The sequence below is a fragment of the Tasmannia lanceolata genome, unplaced genomic scaffold, assembly GCF_043159265.1.
Source record: "Tasmannia lanceolata isolate RefF3 unplaced genomic scaffold, GAP_Taslan_0.1 ptg000044l, whole genome shotgun sequence".
Classification (NCBI taxonomy): domain Eukaryota; kingdom Viridiplantae; phylum Streptophyta; class Magnoliopsida; order Canellales; family Winteraceae; genus Tasmannia; species Tasmannia lanceolata.
Window position 1 is genome coordinate 16853889 of NW_027518721.1, and position 19465 is coordinate 16873353.

Here is a 19465-nt window from a genome sequence, read left to right on the forward strand (position 1 = left end):
AAAGAGCCCCCAGGGCCGCAGCCCTCGAAGATCACAGCAGCCCCCTGCTCGGGACAAAACCCCTCAGCTGGCCAATGCGCAGCCTGAGACACCCCAATCTCAGCCAAGGGGGGTCATCGGTACAATTATGGGTGGGCCTGCGGCTGGGGGCACCTCCTCTACCGCTCGCAAAGCATATGCACGGCGAGTTAACGCCGTGCACACAACCAGCAAAAAGACGAGAACGGAGAATGAGATCTCCTTCTCAGATGCAGATCTGGATAATCTTATCCTGCCCCACGACGATGCACTGGTTTTAACCATGCTCGTTGCTAACTGGGAGGTGAAGAAAATCCTCGTAGACAATGGGAGTTGGATGGACATTCTATACTACCACGCCTTTGAGAAAATGATGATAGGCGACGACCGTCTGAAGCCGGCGAACTCAGATTTATTTGGCTTCTCCGGAGAGGTCGTGAAAGTGGTGGGGCAGATCGAGCTCGCTGTTCTTGTCGGAGATCCACCTTGTCAAGCTTTCGCCATGGTCAACTTTCTGGTAGTAAGGGCCACTTCGGTCTATAATGCTATCTTGGGACGGCCTGGCCAGAACCTCATCCGTGCAGTAGCCTCGGCCTACCACCAAAAAATGAAGTTCATAACCCCCAATGGTGTGGGGGAAGTTCGAGGAGATCAACCTCAATCCAGAGAGTGCTACGCAATGGCACTCAAAGGCAAAAATGCAGTGGAATCACTGCCAATTGAACTGCTCGATGTAAGGGACGAGCTCAGAGGGACTCAACCTGCTGAAGACCTCCTCTCCATCCCACTGTGCCCAGAGGACAGTGAGAAAGTCGCTCTGATCGGTTCCTCCCTCAGCACCAGCTCACTAATTTTCTCCAGGACAATGCAGATGTCTTTGCATGGGTTCCTGCCGATATGCCCGGCATTGATCCAGAGATCAGCACACACAGGCTCGGTGTTGATTCAACCTGCAGACCGGTGAAGCAGAAGAGACGACATTTCGCCTTCGAAAGGCGGCAGGCAATAAAAGAAGAAGTGGAGAGGCTTCTGAAGGCTGACTTCATTCGCGAGATTCGATACCCGGACTGGTTGGCAAACGTAGTCCTAGTCAAGAAGACTAATGGGAAATGGAGGACCTGCGTCGACTTCACCGATCTGAATAAGGCTTGTCCTAAGGACAGCTATCCACTCCCGAAGATCGACCAACTCATTGACGCCACAGCGGGTCATGAACTGTTGAGCTTCATGGACGCCTTCTCCGGATATAATCAGATCAGGATGTACGAGTCGGATATACCAAAGACCTCCTTCGTCACAGATCAAGGGACTTACTGCTACCGAGTTATGCCCTTCGGCCTCAAAAATGCCGGAGCTACTTACCAAAGGCTTGTGAACAGACTTTTTCAGAACTAGATCGGCCGTAACATGGAAGTCTATGTAGACGATATGCTGGTCAAAAGTCGGAGTGCACAGGATCATGCGTCTGATCTCAGAGAAACATTCCAGGTCCTGAAGAAGCACAACATGAAACTTAACCCCACCAAGTGCACCTTTGGTGTCAGCTCGGGGAAGTTCTTAGGATTCATGGTGAGCCAGCGAGGGATAGAAGCAAACCCAGAAAAGATCAGAGCCGTGATGGAGCTTACTGCTCCAAAAACCATCAGGGAAGTCCAGCGGCTCACGGGAATGATAGCGGCGTTGGGTCGCTTTATCTCCAAATCAGCGGAAAGGTGCCTGCCCTTTTTCAGCGCGGTCAAGGGACTCAAGACTGCGCCCTGGATGGAAGAATGCCAGATCGCATTCGAAGAGCTGAAAAGATATTTGTCCTCTCCGCCATTATTAACAAAGCCGGAGCCGGGCGATGAGCTATTTTTGTATCTCTCCATCAGCTCCACGGCTCTGGCAGCTGTCCTCGTCCGTGAAGAGCACCGCCAGCAAAAACCTATTTACTATGTCAGCAAGGTTCTTCACGACGCAGAAACAAGGTACCAGCGGGTCGAGAAATTGGCTTACGCGTTGGTAATGGCCGCCAGGAAGTTAAGGCCGTACTTCCAAGCTCACACTGTAAAGGTCTTGACTGATCAGCCACTTCGACAAGTTCTCCATCGACCAGATATCTCCGGGCGACTTGTGAAATGGGCTGTAGAGCTAAGCGAGTTCGATATTCAGTACGCACCCAGGCCAGCTATCAAGGCCCAAGTACTATCAGATTTTGTAGCCGAGTGCACTATCCCCCAGCAGGTCGCCGACCCTGAAGCATTGCAGCTCCCAGTTGTAGAGAAAGTAGTCCCTGAAGAGCGTATGACAGAGGAAATTCGGACGAAAATCAGGCCACCGTCAGCCGGACAGGACTCCATAACCAGCACACCGACTTGAGAAGTATATGTCGACGGATCTTCAAATAAAAACGGCTGTGGAGCTGGCCTCATCCTCACTGGGCCTGATAAGTTCACTGCGGATTACGCCCTGAGATTCGGGTTCCGTGCATCAAATAATGAGGCGGAATATGAGGCCCTCCTTGCCGGAATGAGCCTAGCGATTCAGACCGGCGCCCAAAAATTGAAAGCATACTGCGACTCGCAGCTGGTAGCAAACCAGATCCAAGGGGCTACGAAGCCCGAGACGAGCGTATGATTAAATACCTCGCCAAGGTTCGTCAACTTTCCAGCCGGTTTGCAAGTTTCGAGGTCATCAGAGTACCAAGAACAGAAAATGCCAAAGCTGACGTGCTGTCAAAACTGGCTGCCTCTGGATATACCACTCTCGGCTGGTTGTTTCACAGGTATGATACCTCCTCAAAGAGGCTTGAGTGATAGAGGAGTTAAAAAATGATATTACAAGAAAGAATGAAGTGTAGTGGCATACATCATTTTGCAGGCGCTGCCTAGCAGTTTCATCATTTGTAGCCCTTATAAGAAGAAAAAGCCTCTTCATATGAGGTTGAACTCTAAGTAGTTCCTCCACAAAAACTACATTCATTTGAAAGAAAAACTATCATTAAAAACAAATATACCAGACAATGCAAAAGAGCTAAAGAAAAAAAGGATAATACTCTTTGCTAGAAAGCCAGTAGAACCAATGACTAAGATGCTTTTGTGCTCCAGAGACTGTAAAATACACCCCAAATCCATTTGGAAGTCCATTTCGAAGAAAATAATGAGAAAGAAAATGATTCTGCAATGTGAAGAGAGTTTGAATCTAATACTCTCTGGTTGCTTTATATATACAAAATATATTGTTACATGACAATAATGCCCTTATATGAGGGCGATATTACAAGGATATCATAGACAACAATTTACATGCTGTTACAATGTATTTATATGTGGAAGTTGGGTGCCTCTTGGCACAAGAAAAACTTACTGATGTGTCCCAAGTAAAAAACTTACTGATATATCCCAAGTAAAAAACAGGTGCGAATCTATCACTTCCCTTTAGTTTAAGCCTTTTGTGCTCTCTCTCTCTCTCTCTCTCTCTCTCTCTCTACATGAACTTTGGTGGTCCTAGTCCCAACTTTTACCACAACCGGTACTCTCTCTTCTCTCATGATCACAAACCCTTGGTTTGTGAATGGTTTAGATCATTGAACGTGGACCCCATAAAATGTATTTTTTAAAAAAAAAAATTCACTTGTGCCTACTTGGTTCAAAGATCCAAACATACGGTTCATTTGTTGGGCCCAACGTAAAGAGGCCTTGCCCATAAAATCATCTCCATAAGATGATCCAGATCGGAGAGTTCGGATCAACACCTGGAGATGATTTTTGGGGAGAGGCCTATTAACACTGAGGCCCATCAAATGAACAGTCAATATATTAGAATAATGTGGGCCACAATGAATTATTTAATAAATATGTGTGTCTGTATGCATGTGCATGCATTTAGAAAAAAAAGAATGGGGCCCACCTTGTTCAAAGATCTAAACAATTTAGTTGTTTGGCCCAACGTAAATATGTCGTACCACGAAAACCATCTCCATTGGCTGATCCTAACTCTAGGATCTATAGAGATTTTTATATATACAGACTAGGGGGGTTAGGATCATCTAATGGAGATGATTTTTGGGGCACAATTTAGTAATATTGGGTCCCAACAGGTTTGGATCTTCAAACAAAGTGGGCTTCATTGTATTTTTCAAAATATATACTCACCTAGGAACGAACACAATATACATTTGGACCCACCAATTATATGGCACCTATGTGCATACATCACATACCACAAATTTTTTAGAAAATTCATTGGGCCACTTTGATCACTGATCCGAACTGTTCATTTGTCAAGAATCAACGAAAATAGACTGTGCCCCAAAAAATGATCTCCATCAGATGATCTAACCCTTCAATCTAATATGATGGCACCATGCGGCGGTATCAAAGGGTTATGATCATCCTAGAGAGATGGTTTCTGGGGCCTATTTAAAATTTGAGCCGAAGTTTTTTCTTTTTCAAAAATGACACTTTTTATGGTGTGCACCTTCAAAGATCTAAACCATTTAATGTTGGCCCCCACTATAGGTTCGTATTAAAAAGAGAAGAAAGACAATATTGGTTATGAGAATAAGTATGGGTGAAGCCATCCCTGTTCAAAGATCTAAACAATTCAGTTGTTAGGCCCCACCAAGGGTTCATGTTGAGAGAGAGAGAGAGAGAGAGAGAGAGAGAGTAATAGTTGTACCGGTGTTTGGTTGTCCGATGGTTTGGATCATATATGGAGATTTTATGGGCAAGGGCTCTATACGTTGGGCCCCAAAAATGAACTGTTAGGATCTTTGAACTAGGTAGGTGGAAGTGGTTTTTTAAAAGAGTACACTTTTTACGGGGTCCACCTTCTTCAATGATCTAAACCATTCATTGTTGGGCTCACCAAGGATTTGCGTCGAAGAGAGAAGATAGAAGGGAGAGTATTGGTTATGGTACCCACCAAAAGTCCAAAAGTTCATGATATATATATATATATATATATACACACACTCATGTGGGCCCATATTGTTAGGATGATCCAAAGCGTTCATTTGAAAGGCCCTTACATAGATAGGGTGTGTACAAAAAATCAGCTCCATAGGATCATCCTAACCCATCCAAAAGTGGAGGGCAAAATGGACAGACACCGTTTGCCACAAATCTGCCCATTTTCCCTCCACTTTTGGAGGGGTTAGGATGATCCAATGGAGCTGATTTTTGGTACACACCCTATCTATGATGGAGCCTTGCAAATGAATAGTTTGGATCACCACAAAAAATGTGGGACGCATGAGTTTTGGGCCCTCAAGTTCACCTAAGCTTGGTGCGCTCAAGCTTACAATCATTTTCCTCATATATATATATATATATATATATATATATATATATATATATATATATATATATATATATATATATATATATATATATATATATAGAGAGAGAGAGAGAGAGAGAGAGAGAGAGAGAGAGAGAGAGAGAGAGAGAGAGAGAGAGAGAGAGAGATATGGTTGTACACCGGTTGTGGCTTCATAACCGTAGGGGGGGGGCGGGGGGTTGAATTCATCAATGCCCTTAGTATGCCGCCTTTATGAAGGAGTACATCTAGTACAACTAAGGGAACATGTGTGAGTATTTTACATGTTTTATTTTTGGGAAATGATATTAAAGGCCCCCATAATTAAGGTAACTTGGTACAACATTGACATTTATGAATCATAAGCAATGGTAGTTTTTAGCTTATAACTCGTAGGGGCTGTTTGATTAGAGGATAGGTTCTCAAGGTTACGTTAGGTTGTTCTTTTCGTAAGTTATATTGATTCTATATAATTTCTATAACTAAAAGACACTATCATTAAATGAATAGTGAAATTAATGTGAGCCGGTCGGCCTAACAAAGATGGCCGAAGTCATTTTTCTGGGATAGTAACCATCGTGGGAGAGACGTGCAGGAGTTTCTCGCTCTCGTCTGTTGTGATCCCTCTTCCTGCAATACTGACAATAGCACCTTATGGGTAAGTCGATTGGTTGCAACAAAAATTAGGATGATTGTTGCAGATTTTCAGCCATGTATGCATCAAGGGGCCCAGTAGGAGCATCCAAACCAATTAAAGGCCCCACCTATTTATGAATCATAAGGTAACCTAACGCAACCTTCTTCTTTTTTTTTTTTTTAATATTATTAGATCTTGGGGCACCGCCATGCCTTTGATACTTATACAACCCTATGAATTTGATACCCATGTGAACCTATGAATGTTGAACACTTCATGGGGCTCAGAATCGAGAACTCCGAAAAAGACACTTGCCAGCGGGGCATATATGGCACTAGCCATCCGTTGGCCCTATCAACAGGTATGTGATTAAGAACAAGGAACTAGTTCCGGCATCGCGGAAAGTCGGCGCAAAATAGCATGTCATTAGAACCACGCTATATTGTGGTGTATATTATTGTATTATGTGACTAAGCCAATGAGAAGAAGTGTCATAAGAACTTTGACCCCTTTGAACACTTTTGATATGCTATCTCTTTATACTTTGACCTATAGGAACTGTGACATTCGCAATTGTGGACTTCTTACACTAGATATGGACTATTGACTTTTCAACGTCAGATTTGGCCCTCTTGAATAAACATTAGTTTTGAACATCGATTCTTTTTTACTTATCATTCCTTGAATTCTTCTTGGCATGCTATTCTGCACTGTATTAGTTTGTTGTTATGTACTGGACTTAGGTTGACTGTGGTTTAACAATTTCAGATTTTGAACCTCGTGGCGTTGGCAATGAAGTGGAAGCCTAGGACGTACCACTAACGTTTAGTAGTTTATCTATTTTGATTTAGACAATGAGTATTGATTTGGATATGTGTTTGAGACTTTATTGATTTATTGTTATGGGTGGAGAGAGAGCTAATGATAGTGAAATCATTGATTATTTGGGATCTTTAATATTATTCAGAAATTAGATAGTTGTTAATGATTTTAATATTTACTTTGCAGGTGTACGGCGCTGTCGTGTTCTCAACCGTGTGCGCGGTTTGGGGGCGTGACACACCTACACTCAACTTAGTATTCTGGTTACCATGCCTATTTCTGGGCTATTCTGATTTTAAAAACATTGATCTCAAAATTTGCAATCTACGGTCAATCCTACTTGAGTGTTTCAAACCTTTGCATTCATTCCGAGTTCTTTCATGGCAATAGTCTCTGCTTTTCTACTAGCTCCATTATCACGAAGTTCCCTCATTCTTTCATTTGCCAATATCATCTCTGCTTCAATGTCTAAACGCATGATTCCATTTAGTGTTTCACCCATGTTAAATGGTTTCTCTAATATGTGTCCAGTCTTATCCCCAGAAACATATGCTAAAACACAAGATGAAATGTGATTCATTAGAGGGCTAAATTATCAAACAATAAGAAGAAATCAATTCTTAATTACAAGCACATGGATCAAATAATAAATGGAGGAGAAAACAGGAGGAGGAAGAAGAAAAGATAGAGAAGAGGAAAAGGAGTAGGAGAAGAGGAGCAGTAGGAATCAAACTTCAAGAATAAGTTCATAGCCGAGATAAAAATAATGATAATCATCTATTCTTTGGTAACTCACTATATAGACTCACCAGCTGAAACATGGAGAAGTATCTCTAGTTTCACACATTTCTTTGCGAACTCCAAAACGTGCTTAGCTCCCATGGTATTAGTAATCAAAGAGACATCATACCTATAGACAACTATTAAAAAAATTAATAATTTGAGTTTCAAAAGAAAAATAAAAAATGGTTTCATTCACTGTTTATAAACTGCAGAGTCAGATTTTAAAAACTGCACTGAGTCAAACTCGCACAACTCAACTCAGTTTTGTCTTGGCCAAGTTCTCATTCAAGCCTGAGTTTTGTCATCACAAAGTCAAAACTCCTTTAACTTGCCCGAATCGATAAAAAAATGACCTCGCCAATTATGGACTTGCTTATGTCTACTCCTTTTTAACTTGACCGAGTTCTCGCCCAAGTCTGAGATTTTAGAAACCGGTTTCATATTTGTAAACTGATTAAAAACTTCCCAAGCTAATTATTGACTCTCCCAATTTAACTCAGTATTATCTTTGCCCAGTTCTCATCCATGTTGAGTTTTGTCTAGGGGTGCAACTCGAGCCGGGTTGGGCCGGGTTGAGGCCGAGCCTAACACAATCCGAGATATCATTCCCTAACCATAACTCGACCAAATCCAAGCCTTGGGTTGAGGATGGTCTACTCTAACCCAACCCCCTATTAAATTTCTCAACCCTAATTAACCTGGCTTGGCTAACCCTTTTTTTTTTCCCCCCAAGTTGGTCCGGGTTGAGTTAAGCCTAAAATTTTGAAAATCATAATAAATTTAAACGATGGATGTCGAGTTGGGGGTCGGATTGCCCACAGCCTCAACCCCAACCCAACTCGATATTAAATCTAGTTGGCTTTTCCCAACACATTGGGAGGAAATTCCAACCCAACCTGATCCAAAACCAGGTTGGAACTGTTTCATTTTCGTACACTACATGACAGTATTGCAATACAACATCACCTCTCATCAAAGTTTGTCGTAGCTGCCACATTTACAACGACATTGATTTCTCTCCACATCTCTTCCTTGAGACTTTTCTCCTCTATTCCCAAGTTCTCACAAGTGATATCCCCTGCAACAGGAGTGACCTTGTCCTATATAAATGAATAAAAATCCTTACCATGCTTCTCTCTCAAGATCCTAAATACCTCCTTCTCCATAACCTGACAATAAAACAAAGCTAAGATATGATACATAACATCTTGGTTTGATGTTTCAGAAAGACAAAACTCAGTTTTAAGTTTTTTAATGGGTAAGTCAGTTAAAGTATAAAAGATTAGATAATGCCATCACCATCAGCTTAAGCTTTTGGAGTTACTGGTAGCTTTCACATGGTATCAGAGCCAAAGGTCCTAAGTTCAAACCTCCTTGATACCAAAAATCCACATGCAATGGCCAAACACAAAAGATGAGCCACATGTGCCATCTGTAGGCCAACCCTAGAAAAAGGGGCCACACACGTGAAAGGAGTGTTAAGTATAAAAGATTAAATAACACCGTCTCCAAAAGCTTAAGCTTTTGGAGTAACTGGTTGTGTCACAGATATGATACCTCCTCCTTAAAGAGGCTTGAGTGATAAGAGGAGTTAAAAAATGATATTACAAGAAAGAATGAAGTGTAGTGGCATACATCATTTTGCAGGCGCTGCCTAGCAGTTTCATCATTTGTAGCCCTTAAAAGAAGAAAAAGCCTCTTCATATGAGGTTGAACTCTAAGTAGTTTCTCCACAAAAACTGCATTTATTTGAAAGAAAAACTATCATTAAAAACAAATATACCAGACAATGCAAAAGAGCTAAAGGAAAAAAGGATAATACTCTTTGCTAGAAAGCCAGTAGAACCAGTGACTAAGATGCTTTTGTGCTCCCGAGACTGTAAAATACACCCCAAATCCATTTGGAAGTCCATTTCGAAGAAAATAATGAGAAAGAAAATGATTCTGCAATGTGAAGAGAGTTTGAATCTAATACTCTCTGGTTGCTTTATATATACAAAATATATTGTTACATGACAATAATGCCCTTATATGAGGGCGATATTACTAGGATATCATAGACAACAATTTACATGCTGTTACAATGTATTTATATGTGGAAGTTGGGTGCCTCTTGGCACAAGAAAAACTTACTGATGTGTCCCAAGTAAAAAACTTACTGATATGTCCCAAGTAAAAAACAGGTGCGAATCTATCACTTCCCTTTAGTTTAAGCCTTTTGTGCTCTCTCTCTCTCTCTCTCTCTCTCTCTCTACATGAACTTTGGTGGTCCTAGTCCCAACTTTTACCACAACCGGTACTCTCTCTTCTCTCATGATCACAAACCCTTGGTTTGTGAATGGTTTAGATCATTGAACGTGGACCCCATAAAATGTATTTTTAAAAAAAAAAAATTCACTTGTGCCTACTTGGTTCAAAGATTCAAACATACAGTTCATTTGTTGGGCCCAACGTAAAGAGGCCTTGCCCATAAAATCATCTCCATAAGATGATCCAGATCGGAGAGTTAGGATCAACACCTGGAGATGATTTTTGGGGAGAGGCCTATTAACACTGAGGCCCATCAAATGAACAGTCAATATATTAGAATAATGTGGGCCACAATGAATTATTTAGTAAATATGTGTGTCATGCAGGTGCATGCGTTTTAAAAAAAAAGAATGGGGCCCACCTTGTTCAAAGATCTAAACGATTTAGTTGTTAGGCCCAACGTAAATATGTCGTACCATGAAAACCATCTCCATTGGCTGATCCTAACGCTAGGATCTATAGAGATTTTTATATATACAGATTAGGGGGGTAAGGATCATCTAATGGAGATGATTTTTGGGGCACAATTTACTAATATTGGGTCCCAACAGGTTTGGATCTTCAAACAAAGTGGGCTTCATTGTATTTTTCAAAATATATACTCACCTAGGAACGAACACAATATACATTTGGACCCACCAATTATATGGCACCTATGTGCATACATCACATACCACAAATTTTTTAGAAAATTCATTGGGCCACTTTGATCACTGATCCGAACTGTTCATTTGTCAAGAATCGAAAATAGACTGTGCCCCAAATAATGATCTCCATCAGATGATCTAACCCTTCAATCTAATATGATGGCACCATGCGGCGGTATCAAAGAGTTATGATCATCCTAGAGAGATGGTTTATGGGGCCTATTTAAAAAGTGAGCCGAAGTTTTTTCTTTTTCAAAAATGACACTTTTTATGGTGTGCACCTTCAAAGATCTAAACCATTTATTGTTGGCCTCCACTAAAGGTTCGTATTAAAAAGAGAAGAAAGACAATATTGGTTATGAGAATAAGTATGGGTGAAGCCATCCCTGTTCAAAGATCTAAACAATTCAGTTGTTAGGCCCCACCAAGGGTTCATGTTGAGAGAGAGAGAGAGAGAGAGAGAGAGAGAGAGAGAGAGAGAGAGTAATAGTTGTACCGGTGTTTGGTTGTCCGATGGTTTGGATCATATATGGAGATTTTATGGGCAAGGGCTCTATACGTTGGGCCCCAAAAATGAACTGTTAGGATCTTTGAACTAGGTAGGTGGAAGTGGTTTTTTAAAAGAGTACACTTTTTACGGGGTCCACCTTCTTCAATGATCTAAACCATTCATTGTTGGGCTCACCAAGGATTTGCGTCGAAGAGAGAAGATAGAAGGGAGAGTATTGGTTATGGTACCCACCAAAAGTCCAAAAGTCATGATATATATATATATATATATATATATATATATATATATATATATATATATATATATATATATATATACACACACTCATGTGGGCCCATATTGTTAGGATGATCCAAAGCGTTCATTTGAAAGGCCCTTACATAGATAGGGTGTGTACAAAAAATCAGCTCCATAGGATCATCCTAACCCATCCAAAAGTGGAGGGCAAAATGGACAGACACCGTTTGCCACAAATCTGCCCATTTTCTCTCCACTTTTGGAGGGGTTAGGATGATCCAATGGAGCTGATTTTTGGTACACACCCTATCTATGATGGAGCCTTGCAAATGAATAGTTTGGATCACCACAAAAAATGTGGGACGCATGAGTTTTGGGCCCTCAAGTTCACCTAAGCTTGGTGCGCTCAAGCTTACAATCATTTTCCTCATATATATATATATATATATATATATATATATATATATATATATATATATAGAGAGAGAGAGAGAGAGAGAGAGAGAGAGAGAGAGAGATATGGTTGTACACCGGTTGTGGCTTCATAACCGTAGGGGGGGCGGGGGGTTGAATTCATCAATGCCCTTAGTATGCCGCCTTTATGAAGGAGTACATCTAGTACAACTAAGGGAACATGTGTGAGTATTTTACATGTTTTATTTTTGGGAAATGATATTAAAGGCCCCCATAATTAAGGTAACTTGGTACAACATTGACATTTATGAATCATAAGCAATGGTAGTTTTTAGCTTATAACTCGTAGGGGCTGTTTGATTAGAGGATAGGTTCTCAAGGTTACGTTAGGTTGTTCTTTTCGTAAGTTATATTGATTCTATATAATTTCTATAACTAAAAGACACTATCATTAAATGAATAGTGAAATTAATGTGAGCCGGTCGGCCTAACAAAGATGGCCGAAGTCATTTTTCTGGGATAGTAACCATCGTGGGAGAGACGTGCAGGAGTTTCTCGCTCTCGTCTGTTGTGATCCCTCTTCCTGCAATACTGACAATAGCACCTTATGGGTAAGTCGATTGGTTGCAACAAAAATTAGGATGATTGTTGCAGATTTTCAGCCATGTATGCATCAAGGGGCCCAGTAGGAGCATCCAAACCAATTAAAGGCCCCACCTATTTATGAATCATAAGGTAACCTAACGCAACCTTCTTCTTTTTTTTTTTTAATATTATTAGATCTTGGGGCTGTTTCATTGCAGGATAGGATCAATAATGATACATAAGCACATGATCATGGGTGAAACACCCCAAAATTACCCTAGTTAATGAGTGAACAGGGCTTCCTGAAGTGGGCTGATCTCACTCACCATGTTAGATTTTAGTGGTTTTCATCCGACTTTACAGGTTTTCATGTTTTAGATCCTTAGTTTTAGCAGTTTTTCATGATTCTCTTCTAGCCTTACTTTGATCCAATGGCAACAGAGTCGTCGCGGGCCTCATAGACACCTTAAATCTGGTTTGCAACCAGCTGGGAGTCACAGTATGCTTTCAGCCTTTGGGCGCTGGTCTGGACTGCGAGATTCATTCTGGCGAGGAGAGCTTCATACTGAGCCTCATTGTTGGATGCGCGAAATCCGAACCTCAGGGCGTAATCTAAAGTGAAGTTGTCAGGCCCGGTGAGAATCAAACCTGCTCCACAGCCACCCTTGTTCGAAGATCCGTCCACGTACACTTCCCAGAGCGGTTCGGCGGCCGATGGATCCTGTTCTGCTGATACGGGGATGATTTCTGCTCCAGTCCTATCTTCTGTTTGCTCCTCAGTTGTGGTCTCTTTCTCCACAGCCGGGGTTTGGGCGATTTCAGGTTCAGTGCTCTGCTGGGGGATGGTGCATTCAGCCACGAAATCTGCCAGCACTTGAGCCTTTATCGCTGGTTTAGGCACGTATTGGATATCGAATTCGCTCAGCTCCACGGCCCATTTCACGAGTCGTCCTGAGGTGTCCGGCTTATGGAGAACTTGCCTGAGCGGCTGATCGGTCAAGACCTTTATTGTGTGGGCTTGAAAATACGGTCTCAACTTCCTGGCTGCCATGATCACGGCGTAGGCCAATTTCTCGACCCGCTGGTACCTGATCTTGGCATCGTGCAGGACCTTGCTGACATACTAGACCGGTTTTTGTTGGTTGTGTTCTTCTCGAACTAGCACCGCTGCCAGTGCCATAGGGCTCACGGACAGGTACAGGAGTAGTTCTTCCCCGGGCTCTGGTTTTGTCAGGAGCGGTGGGGAGGAAAAGTACTGCTTCAGTTCCTCGAACGCGATCTGGCACTCCTCTGTCCAAGGTGCTATCTTGATTCCTTTGACGCCGTTGAAGAAAGGCAGGCATCTCTCTGCGGACTTTGAGTTGAAGCACCCAGTGCGGCCACCATTCCCGTTAGCCGATGCACTTCTCTTATGGTTTTCGGTGGAGTGAGCTCCACCACGGACTTGATCTTCTCTGGATTGGCCTCTATCCCTCTTTGGCTTACCATAAACCCTAAGAATTTTCCCGAGCTGATGCCGAAAGTGCACTTGGTGAGGTTGAGCTTCATGTTGTGCTCTCTAAGGACTTGGAATGTTTCCCTTAGATCGGACACATGATTCTGTGCATTTCGGCTTTTGACCAGCATATCGTCGACATAGACTTCTGGAAGAGTTTGTTCACGAGCCTCTGATACGTGGCCCCGGTGTTTTTTAGGCCAAAGGGCATGACACGATAACAGTACGTCCCCTGATCCGTTATAAAGGAAGTCTTTGGTATGTCCGACTGATACATTCTGATCTGGTTGTATCCGGAGAAGGCGTCCATGAAGCTCAACAATTCGTGACCTGCGGTGGCATCAATGAGCTGATCGAAAACACAAAATCAGATATGCTGTCTAAGCTGGCCGCATCCGGATACACCACTCTTGGGAGTATATGTATGGAGTTCCTACAGAAATCCAGTAACGAAAATGAAGCCACCGAAGTGATGCAGGTAGAGGACGAGTCGTGGTGGATGGACGAGATCATCAACTACCTGTGTAGTGGAAAACTCCCCAAAGCCAAGAAGGAGGCCCGCAAAGTGACACAGAGAGCAGCTAGGTTTTCCCTCGATGGTGAGAGCCAGTACAAAAGGTCGTACACCCTCCCATACCTGAAGTGCCTCCGCCCCAGCAACGCCGCGTACGCCCTACAAGAGACGCATGAGGGGATCTGTGGGGAACACCTAGGGGGCAAGGCCCTGGCGATCAAAGTGTTGTTGAGAGGTCTATACTGGCCCACCTTAAGGCAAGATGCACTGGATCTGGTCAGGAGGTGCGAGAGATGCCAGAAATTCTCCCCCACCATCCACCAACCTGCTGTGTCTATGGCCCAAATCATCAGTCCACTCCCCTTCGCAGTATGGGGGATGGACATCTTGGGCCCCTTTCCACCGGCCTCCGGAAGACGCGCGTTCGTAGTGATGGCCATTGACTATTTCACCAAGTGGGTGGAGGCCGAACCTCTAACCTAGATCACAGAGCAAAACGTGCAGAACTTCTTTTGGAAATCGGTGGTGTGCAGATTTGGGATCCCACACCTTCTGATAACAGACAACGGTAGACAATTCGACTGCCGGAACTTTCGAAAATTCTGCACTGACTTGAAGATCGAGCAAAGATTTACTTCAGTGGCGCACCCTCAGACAAATGGGCAGACAAAACTGACGAACCGAATCTTGCTGCAGGAAATTAAGAAAAGGCTGGACGAAAAAGCCGGCCGATCGGCAGACGAGCTTTTTCACGTTTTATGGGCGTATCGTACTACTCTGCACACACCTACAGGGGAATCACCATTCGACTTGTCTTTTGGAACGGAAGCCGTAATACCAGTCGATGTAGGCGCCCCGTCTCCCAGAGTCACCAACTTCAACGAACAGCTCAATGGGGACGGGCTCCGCGCAAATCTCGACTTATTGGAAGAAGCCAGGGAAGAATCCCGGATGAGGGTCGCCGCCTACAAGCAGAAAGTGTCGAACTATCATGATTTGAAGATACGCCCAGAGAATTCCGAACAGGGGACCTAGTCCTAAGAAAAGCTGCTATCTCCTAACCGAAGAAGGTCGGAAAACTCTCCCCAACCTGGGAGGGGCCGTACCAAGTAAAAGAGGTGATTCGCCCGGGAAGTTATAAGCTGGAGACGCTTGGGGAGCAGCTACTACCCCATGCCTGGAACTCAAAGAACCTCCGGAAATACTACCAGTGATAGACCACCCGGCGTAAAACTGACTTTGTAAACATATATTGAATGTGAATGATAGAAACTCTTTTGCAAATCTCCTCGCGCTCCTTGGAAACCCAGTTCACTAAAACTAGGGTACTCGCTGCTTGGTTTGCCACGGCTCGTCTCCGCAAAGACCGGGAGCGCACTCCTGGTTCGGAACAAGCTCGGACAGCAAAAACCAACGCTCCTTGGAAACCCAGTTCACTAAAACTAGGGTACTCGCTGCTTGGTTCGCCACGACTCGTCTCCGCAAAGACCGGGAGCGCACTCCTGGTCCGGAACAAGTTCGGACAGCAAAAACCAACGCTCCTTGGAAACCCAGTTCACTAAAACTAGGGTACTCGCTGCTTGGTTCGCCACGGCTCATCTCCGCAAAGACCGGGAGCGCACTCCTAGTCCGGAACAAGCTCGGACAGCAAAAACCAACGCTCCTTGGAAACCCAGTTCACTAGACAACTTAGACTATGATGTTGCTCTTCCCTCGGCCACAAAAAATCTTTGTGCGAAATTGTCTAGACATTCTCATATGGGATTTGCTAGGACCATCTTGGAGGGCATTTTGCGGAATGGCTGTTTCATGAGAGTGCAGCCACCTTAGATGAATTGAATGAATAAGACAAAATTTGTTGAAAAGTGAGCCTACATAGCTGCACTCTCATGGAACAGCCATTCCGCAAAATGCCTTCTGCGATGGTCCCTTAGCAAATCCTATAATATATAGAATACATGCATGCATCCATGCATAGCTGCAAATTTGCATTAAATTTATTGTTTACAACTATCTTAATTATCAACTTATTATGCTATTTGTGAACTAATTTTTATTTAACATTTTCTAACAAGATGTAAATGAATGTTACCATTGATTCATTGTGATTTATATTATGTCGATGATTGATCTTCTAGGTAGTATTACACTTTATCATGTATTAAGGGTAATTTTGGTATTTGAAAGTATTTATATTCCTAAGGAGCTTCGTTTTAGGGTCATATGATAAAATTTTAATTTCAAGGTTGTGGAGGAGAGAAAGAGCATTAACCCTATTATTATGGAGAACTACTTTGAAATCCAAAAGTTTTATACTGAGTAGGACTAAGACAAAGTATATGGAGTGCAACTTTAGCAATGCAAGGAGGCAGGACGAGGGTGTAGTAAATATGACTGGACATGAGGTACCTAAGAGGGATATCTTTCGCTATCTTGGTTCAATTCTACATAAGGAAGGAGAGATTGAAGATAATGTAAACCATAGAATAAGAGCAGGTTGGTTGAAGTGGAAGCTTGCCTCAAGGGTTCTGTGCGACCGTAAAATCCCTACCAAGTTGAAGGGAAAGTTTTATAAGACACCTGTGAGGATAGCATGGCTGTACGACTCAGAATGTTGGGCCACCAAGAAGTAGCATGTGCATAAGATGAATGTACCAGAGATGTGAATGCTTAGATGGATGTGCGGCCACACAAGGTTAGACAGAATTAAAAATGAAGACATCTGTAGAAAGGTGGGGGTGGCATCAATTGAGAAGAAGATGAGAGAGCACCGCTTAAGATGGTTTGGACATATCCAACGTAGGACTTTGGATGCTCCAGTGAGAAGAGACGATTCGTGTCAAGTTGATGGAGTAAAAAGAGGTAGAGGCAGACCGAAAACAACTTGGGTTGAAACAGTGAGGAAAGACTTGATAGCTAGGAACATAACAGATAACATGACCTTGGATAGGATAGAATGGAAGAAAATGATCCACGTAGAAGAACCCAACTAGAGCAAGGATTAGAGTCGGGTAGATTCTTTTCACCATCTTCATGAATTTTTTCTAAAGGATTCATTTAGCCGACCCCAACTAGTTTGGGACAAAGGCTTTGTTGAGTTGAGTTGAGTATTCTCAAAGATAGTAGAAATCTTCACATCTTCTTTATTGTTTTTGTGATTTTATTTGAATTTTCTTCGCAATTTTTTTATATTTTATTAGTTCTGTGGGACATTTTTTTCAAAAGTTTTCCCTTTTTTTTTTCTTTACATGCAACTTAAGGAAGGATGCCACACAGTATACTTAATACATATATTATACATTCATAACCATGAAAGGAAACATAGGGAGCAAGCTTACCCCATCGAGAATCATCCTTCTATCTATGGGCAGGCTTCTCAACTTCCCCTTTCCGTAATTCACTATAAATATATCGAAGGTTCTGCAGTTACCCAAAGTACATAAAGTATGATTATAAAGGGTATTATGCATAAATATCAAAATTTTCTTGATTTCTCTACAACCACTTTCCAGTGCTGAATGTAATTGCAGTTAGAAGTGAAGAATGGCCAGCCTGCTGTAAAGACGTTCTCAAACAGACCGCCGTTCACCGACAACGTTATGAATGCGCCAGCGCCCAGAGGGTTCAAAATGCCGACCGTTCCGCAATATGACGGAACCAGCGACCCTATAGACCACCTGGAGACGTTCAGGACTATGATGCTCCTCCACGGCACCTCTGACGGGTTCCTCTGCAGAGCATTCCCGACCACACTGACCGGTGCAGCCCAGGACTGGTACTCAAGGATCAAGCCGAACTCCATCAGCAATTTTGAGGACTTTGGGGATGATCTGGTCCGCCATTTTATGAGCAGCCGGAGGCCAAGGAAAACAACAGCATCCATAATGGCCTTGCGGCAGGAGGATAATGAACATCTGAAAACATTCGTCAGCCGATTCAACAGGGAGGCCCTCCAAGTGCCAAATTTGGATCCTTCAGCCGCCATGAATGCACTCCTCACCGGTGCTAAATCCAATGATTTTAGTCGATCAGTAGCTCGCCAAAACCCGCACTCACTGGCGGATCTAATGGCTGGAGCCGAGGAGTACATAGTCGTGGAGGAGACTCTGGCAGCCTTAGATTCAAACCAAAGGAGGACCTCTGAAGAAAAGAACCCTACCAAGCACCGTATGGATGATAAGGTCTCCAGAAGAGAAAGGCCCCCCCAGAGGAGAGAAGAGAACTGTACCTCTCTCAACACCTCCCAGAGACACATACTGGCCGCGATCAAAGGAGAAGAATTCGTGAGATGGCCGACCAGGATGATCTCCAAAGGAAACAAGAGAGACAAGTCGAAGTATTGTCGGTTCCACAAGGACCACGGGTACGACACAGACGAGTGCTGGCAGCTCAAGGAAGAGATCGAGCTGCTGATCAATCGGGGACACTTGAAAAAATATGTCAAAGATGACGGCCACAGGGGAGAGCGCAGGGAGAAGAGCCTTCAGGGCCAGAGCCCTCGACTGTCACAGCCGCCCCCTGCGTGGAATCAATCTCCCCCACCATCAAGCTCACAGCCGGAGATGCGCCGATCCCAGCCTAATGGGGTCATCAACGCAATTATGGGGGGACCGGCCGCCGGAGGTACATCATCTGCTGCTCGAAAGGCCTATGCACACCGAGTCAATGTCGTGCACACATTCAGCAAAAAGATGAAGACATAGAATGAGATCTCCTTCTCAGACGCGAATCTTGCAACTTGATACTCCCCCATGACGACGCCATTGTCATAACCATGCTAGTTGCGAACTGGGAGTTGCTCGTCGACAACAGGAGTTCGGCCGACATCCTCTACTATCATGCATTCAAACAGATGATGATAGGAGACGACCGCTTGAAGCCGGCAAACTCTGATTTGTTCAGTTTCTTGGGAGAAATTGTTAAAGTGGAAGGACAGATCGAACTCCCAGTACTCGTCTGGGAACCGCCCTGTCAAGCTTTCGCAATGGTCAACTTCCTGGTAGTGAGCCACACCCTTCTCAAAGGAACCGTACGTGACACTCTCATGTCATACGGCTCCATCCCGAAATCTGGACCTCCCCTTTCCTTTGACCAACAGGTCCTCGAACCCCTCACATGGAGGTTCCTTTTCATTCATTCATTGATTGATGAAAGGTAGCTTTAGCTTGCCATTGATTGAAGTGGTAGAAGT

At 43.4% G+C, this 19465-nt stretch overlaps 1 long non-coding RNA gene across 1 annotated transcript; it reads right to left on the reverse strand.

Annotated features, from left to right (window-relative positions):
- Positions 1-5541: 5541 nt before the first annotated feature.
- Positions 5542-9504, reverse strand: LOC143863749 (uncharacterized). The gene is made up of 3 exons (XR_013240960.1): positions 9197-9504; positions 8528-8730; positions 5542-7688 (listed from the first exon to the last, which is right to left on the reverse strand). It is a non-coding gene; the product is annotated as an uncharacterized LOC143863749 (long non-coding RNA).
- Positions 9505-19465: the final 9961 nt, after the last annotated feature.